The following is a 7,502-nucleotide window of genomic DNA, read 5'->3' as shown; positions in this document are numbered from 1 at the left end:
ATCTGTTGAGCAATGTAAAATCCCTATTATGTAACCACTTGTCTATCAGAATTGAACATGATAACAGAAACAATGTTCATCTTTTCCAGATGAGTCATATGGTACATTTATTAAGCAAATATGGACCATGTAAAGTTGGATGACATGCTTTTCTGTGTTCCTCTCTGGGGTCCCTGGTGTATTGCTGCGTTACCCCGCTGCTTATTGTTATGTGCCAAATATATGTCAAACATACATTTTCATATATTTTTCTAAGAAAATCACAACTTTTACTTTTCCAGTAAAGTGTCACAATCTTTTCCCGATGCACCACAGGGTGTGGAAACCCCATCTAATAAAATGCTAGAGGAGATTTGAGGCAACCGGGCTTCAACTTGGCCCAGATGAAGAGGATTTCAACCGAGCCAGTAAAAATGTAATAAAAAATTTAAATATTAGAGCTCTGCCCCGACATCCTTTCTTCTGTGGAAACACGTCAAATCACATGGTCAGAACTGCAGAGGAGCTGAAACTTTAAATCCAGAGGTCAGTGCAACGGTACCTTTCTGTCACAAAATGTTAAGTGCAGTACTAAATATTATTCAAATGACCAAAAGGAAAAATGTACTTTGGTGGTACCTATTGTATAAAATGCTGCAGCCTCACAAAAGCATTAAAGTTAGAGCAGAGGTGAAACTTAGAAAGCTGAGAATGCCTTTCGGTTTCAGCAGAAAGGTTAGCGAGTTCAACACTGCACCACCCCTTGCCTGCAAGACAACACCGAAGGATTAAAACACACACATCACAAAGACGCTATCCTGAGCAGATTTCCACAACGTACATGCTGCAAAGTTCAGAGTATGTCCATATAGAGGATGGAAGCACAGGGGGGATTCATAGACATATGCTGAAAAGTGTGTTGGACACTTATATAGTGATGCTGGACTTGTCTAATATAACTCAATGGGAGGATTCATCAGAGTATCAAATGACAGAAATGGGGCTTCATCAACTGAAGCCTGACAGGCATGCTTCAGATCCGTGAAGCAGGCGCACTGAGCTATAACAAGCATGTTTGTGTGAGCAGTGAAACACTGCTGAGTCACACAAACTGTCCATGGACACACACAAGAGATAAAATACCAAAAACAGGAATTTGATGGGTGTAGGCCACACATGAGAGTTACAGTTGGCGTGCAATTTACAATCAGTTTGATACGCATATAACCCACTGGCAAAATATGGTTGTGTAACAGGAAAGAAAAAAGCAATGGAGAAGAGGAGGAGAGGGTTCGCCAAAGGAGACTGGAAGGGATAGGTGGAAAATCATCTGGGAGGGGTGCCTGATACGGTGTGGAGGAGGGAGGGGGGACGGACGGCTGGTTTTTCCACTGCCAGAGCGAGAGGACGGCTAAATCAAATTAATTAGCTCCTTCATCTCCAGGCAGCTACTCAGGCATGCTGTACTGGCGAAGAGAGACAGTCGGAGGGAGGGAGGGGGGCTGTAGGCACAAGAGAATGGAAGAAAGCAAGATAGGACATGGTGGAGGGGTGAAAAGCCTGCTGTGTATGTGCGCCATTCAAGAGGACGGGCAGCGGAGGGGAGGGGTGCATAATTCTCTGATAAGCGTGAGGGTTGTTTTGCCGGAGACTCTGTTCAGCCATGAGGAGGAGGAGGAGGAGGAGGAGGAAGTGGCTGCATGTTGGCTGACGCTGTGTGCTGCTGCGCTTCGGGGCGATGGTACTTCCTGTTTCTAGACAGCCTGTATTTTGAGGGCACTGTAAACAACCCAGCTTTTCTGCACGCCTCTTTAAATAGCACACAGGCACTTCAATCGCAACCTCCCGGAAAGACGGGAAGCTGAGAAAGTCTTGCAAGAGAAAGAGAGACAGTGATACAGGTTTTTTTTGAGCAATGACAACATGAGGTAAACCTATCCTGTGATCAAAAATTTAAATAATAAATCACTAGTAGCTGCACTGGCATCAGAAGAAAATGAAAAGGAAAGCAGTAAAAAGTGAACAGAGAAAAGTGAGGCAGATGGTCAGAGGCAATGGCATCATGCCAGGGGAAACAAAACAGCAGCACAGCAGAGAAACTGAACACAAAAAGTAAGAAAAGAGGCAGGGCGAGTAGTCCGGCCAGGAGAGAGCCACTGCAGGCAGCATGTGGCCATCTCCGAGCCTAAAAGAGAGAGGGCTGAAGGAAATGCAGCAGCAAGGGAGGGAAGATGAAAAGAGGGAGTCAGAGAAAATGTAAAAGAAGGTTTGAGTGTAAGTGGGAGGTTCAGACAATTTAGGAGACGGTCGTGTGAGGGAGGAAAAGCAATCATGTGACTACAAGGGTGGATTGTACACAGAAAAAATTAAGCTTCCAGCAAGCTTAACAATGAGTGAGAGGAGAATGATTGTGGAAAAAATAGGGCGTATGGCAAAGGGGAACCTGAGAGACTGTGCCAGAGGTCAAAGCCTTGGGAGAAGAGAGCAGTGGACAGCTCTGTGCAGCAGCATTGCCCGGGCGAGACTTGGCTGCACTGACGAGAACCCCAGATTAGCACTAAGCCGATTGCAACGCGAGGTGGGATCAAGAGCAATTAATTTAGCACCCAGATAGTTCCAGGAAGAGGCTGAAAGAACCTTAACAAAACGTAGATCTCCTGCAAAACTCTGGTGTATCCTCTGAGTCAAATACTAGCTGACTTAACATTCCAACTCCCGTCTGTTCTCCGCAAATGAGCTGCCTACAAAGACTCCTGTGTAAAAGAGAGTAGACGAGAATTTGGAAAGTCTGAAAGGGTGTGTGGATGATAAAAGGAAGGATAAAAGAAAGATGAAGACGCTTGGCAGGGGCTGACGTGAGCCAAAACAAACACCCAAAGAACAGGACATTCTCTCGCGGACAGAAATGGGCCGGCCTGTTCCAAGGGGTTCTCAGAGAGAGCATGCCTCCGACCCTGCGTCACCCATTTTTATTACAAAACAACATCCTAGTGCATAACTTAAGGGGAAATGCAGTCTAAAACACATTCATTTTCATACTTATGACAGGTGATTCACTCTAACTTTGCTTACAAGAACTACACACAAATCTACCATGATTAGACCAATATCCCAAACGTTTGGGGTCTCTTTTACATTAAGCGGATACAGTAGAGTGGGACTGGTTAGTTCAACAGCAATGAATCTGATTGACAAACTTTACTAAGGCCCACAATATTTCCATTTTATGGTCTGCTGATGTTTCATCCAGAGAGAAGCATCAAAACATGTTGCCTTGGGTTTCAGAGTTATCCACACTCACAGTGGGTGTACGCCGTCTTTTGGTGAATTGAACTTCAGGTGTAATGGCTCACTAGCTGAAACATCTAATGAGGTTGCTGTGTTTCTAGGGGGCAGTTATAGTTTAGGCTTTCCGATTGCTAATCAAATAATGAAAAAAAAAACCGTTTGCTCCTCCCACCATGCTTTGCATCTGCTGTCTGTGTCTCCCTACCCTCCTTGTTCGTCTATTTTATTCTGCTACAAAGCCCCCCCTTCTTTCCCAACTCCCCACCAGCCCCTGAAAACACACAAAGGCACCAGACAAGAGCTCCCCCTAGGCACGTGAATCCTTACCCCCTCCAGGAGTGAATGCCTCTGGAAGGCAAACACATGCTGCTTCATGTATATATATAATTATATCAACTGCTAGGGTAGGAACAAAAGGTTCTAGCCAATTATACTCTGATCTATTTTGTCCCATTTAACAAACACTATGTCATCGTGAGGCCTACTCTTTAAGAACAACTTTGAACAACCTATAGCCACCCACCCATATGGTCCATGCAGTAACTACCAAAACAAACAGCTGTTCTGTAGCAAGACCTGATGTCATCAGGGTACTTCAAAGCTTCATCAGCTTGCATCTAAGACCTTTTCAGCACTTTTAAATATTAGTCAAGAGTAATTGGGTTTCTCACCAGCAGGGACATGTAGCACACAATGTAGGACCATTCTTTCTACTCTCTTTGTGGGCCCCTCTCACATGAGGGCCCTGTGTAGTCAGTCAGTTATTGTGCTAGTATAGAGTGTTATTATATATCATCAGGTGACTATTATTGATTTAACACGTAAGCATCATTTGACTAACTGTACAAGAAGCCAATTTTATATGCCATCTATAAACCATATCACGTTTCTAGGAATTAAGATTTCCATGCAAAATTGAAATCTGCATATTAATTAGCAACTATAATCATTACATGTATATACTATGGTGTTTGTCAATGACATTTAGCCACTTCTTACCTGCAGTGATGAGAACGGGTGCAGTACATGCTACATTTACAGGCAGTCCCCATTTTGATGTGTATAAATCTCACATATAATCCTCAAACGGTCAGGAAAGGGGATACCACACTAATATTTTGCGGAGATGCATTAAAAACAGAGCTGCAACAATCAAATTTCGCAGCTATGAAATCCATTTGGATGATCCCCATCGAACTACAGAGCTGACACCATCAGGCCTCCTTGCACTGACCTCCTTGGAGCAGTAGATGGAGCACGTTCGACAGCCTTGTGGGACTTACTTCCGCATTGAAAATGTGGTTGTGCAATGTCTCTGCAAGCCTGACCATTTTCAATATGAGCCAGAGGAGGGAGCCAGCTGGTCAATAATGAATCCTTTGTATAGTCGTGGTATTGCATGGCACATGCTGAACAAAGTGATTTACTGTCACATTCTTCTATGCATGTCAAACGTGGCATGGACGTTTTTTTCCTCCTCAGTTTGTTAAAATAAAAACAGGCCACGTTCTAAACGGAACACTGTTTAACTCCATAAGGATACTGCAGATGTGGCATATATCCTTGCTTCTGGGCTGCAATGATGCCTTCCTCTACTGGACCTGCCAAAAGAGATGATGGCAAAGGGGCATGTTCACGATAGTAGCAGCACATAAACACCAAGATGTGCCACCTAACATCAATGTAATATTTCAACATGACTTAACATGATAAATGATAAAATGCACTTTGTTTAATTACAAAACAATAAAACAACCCCACAGTCCATCATATTGGTTCAGTGTCTTTATTTAAACAAAAATTGTAACACAACGTAACAACATGTATTGAGCACTGTTATACAGTCATTACATGTACAAAACACTACAGCACATTGAGATTATGCAATCATAACACTCTGATATTGAGAAGCGGTTCAACCACTGTCTAGCCTTTACTTCCACTTCTTGTAATACATTTAATAATGCACAAAGGGTCAACACAAACATTTCAGCACTGTGTACAAATACCACAACAGTGCTTGAATGGGACAACGGGGATTTAGAGCTCTCAAAAGGACCGTACATTAACACTGTGTACCAATCTGCCATATAGATTAATACCAAGCAAAACAGTACTTGTTCCCTTCCCCTGGGTACAACTAACAAGAGCTAACCGGATAAATCTATTGTGTAACAAGCTAATAGCACTTCCTAGTCCCTGAAGACAGGATTAATACTTTAACTATCACACCTTAACTTTAAGGAATCAAAAGACGGAGTAAAAGGGTGGAATATATCCATTGTCATGACCGTTAAATCTTAAATCTATAAACAGGTTATTGATGAAACAGCAAGCTTATCCTTCCAGTAACATACCAATTTGCACGTACTTAGCTAGCAAAATGGCTTCAACTTCGACGCCGACAAGGAGTCAAGACTACAAAAATACTGGCTAGCAAACTTCCAAGTACTTTCGATACTTTAAGTCATATCACGTTAAAATAAGTGAGATGAAACATTGACGTAGCCATTCCTTAAACAGTCACGGAGTGAGGCATTTATTTATTATAAATGCGCAGCTATGTGACCGGTCAAGTTAGCCAACAAGAATATTCCAGACTCCATCTTTCTCGCTCACAACAAGAAGCATATCGTCAAACACCGCCATGTTGGGCGCTAATGGAATTCAGTTATGCTAGCTATAATAGCCTTTAATTTCAGTCCTCAAACTAACTTTACCGTTCAATACATATCCCGGTGGCACTGTTAACAACACCCGTATACTAGAGCGTTAACATTAAGACAATGCTTGACTGGCAAAATCGGAGATTTAATTGGCTAATGATTAACTCGTAAGCAGCTAGCTGAACGTTTTGTCCCGTAATGCTCTGTACAAGACTAAACCATCAGGCTAATATATCTAAAGACATGTTCAGAGCGTAATACTAGTTAAACACATTCTATACTGCCATCTAAACAACATTAGCTGTACGCAATAAATATTGAGGGTGTGTAAAACAATACAACAGCAGAGAACATACCGTCGTTGTCGACAAAGTAGTCCTTCGTTAAGCTAGCCATATCAGCAAGTGTAACGCTAAGAGCCAAATTTGAACGTTGGCGTTAAAAAAATGTAATCATCTGGATAGTAAATGAATTACAATACGAGACTTTAAAATACTTCCAGGTAGTGACCAGTTGAATAAACAGCGAACTAATGTTACTTAACCGCCAAAACCACCGCATTTCGGACTGCTTTTGAAACGGGGCCTACGACACATTTCACATTTCAACAAAAATCTAAAAATCATAAAAACAGCCGAACAATGTAGCTAAATATAAATCACACACATAACATGAAAATGTAAAAATAGTCCAAAACAGTTGAAAAACAATCGTTAAAGGAACACTTAAGGCTTCCCCCAGACTTTCCTATAGGGCTTTCGGAAAATCCAGTCCACTTGCCGGTCCTCCCTGGCAGGCGAGTCCGAGGTTTGCAACAAAGTCCCAGAGATCCAAAAATGCAGAAGCCAAAAACCGGATTAGTCAATATGTTTTTAAAGTAGCTCGAAAATAGTCCCTTATACAGTGTTTCAACATGAAAATATCATGTATTTCGACAATATCCCCCTGTTTAATCAAAGGTGTTAACAGGCCTCAGACCTGAGCCTCTTTTCTTAGAGCCCAGGCTGATCTAGAGCGAGACGAACGGGAGAACAGAGATTTTTTTTATTTTTGCTCTGAGGGAAGAAATTCAGATCGGCCACATTCGGCAAATATCGGAAGCAGGGCGGGTTTTGTTTAAATTATTCTAACAAGGTTCATTTCTCCGAAGCCATTGGATCTCTCTCTTCTGCTCCTCAATATTAACAAGAAACAGGACGAATCGAAAGGATTTTAATTGCATATTCATTTCCCGCATGCAAAATATAAGACGCACTGCCTACTCTGTTATAATAAAGCCAATCGGGATGAGTTTAGATTAAATCAATGCCCGCCTTTAGGTTTGATTCGTTGAAAAAATAAACGTGTTCTCTAATTGGCTGTACGTGTGATAAAATTAATTATTCATATAACTGTCTTGAATGGCCAATGAGCGTTTTACTACAGAGATCCATGTCCCACCTTCCGAAGAGTCAGTCCCTGTCTTTCTGAGTGTGCGCCCCCGTAGCATGCACTCGGTCTATAAAACCAAGCGTTGAAGCGCTTCACACTCAGAAGCGCTTAGAGCGCTCCAGAGTGTAGATCAGGAAA

The sequence above is a fragment of the Chelmon rostratus genome, chromosome 23 (assembly GCF_017976325.1).
Source record: "Chelmon rostratus isolate fCheRos1 chromosome 23, fCheRos1.pri, whole genome shotgun sequence".
Taxonomy (NCBI): Eukaryota; Metazoa; Chordata; class Actinopteri; order Chaetodontiformes; family Chaetodontidae; genus Chelmon; species Chelmon rostratus.
The sequence above is the reverse complement of the archived record's forward strand: the minus strand, read 5'-3'. Positions refer to the sequence as shown.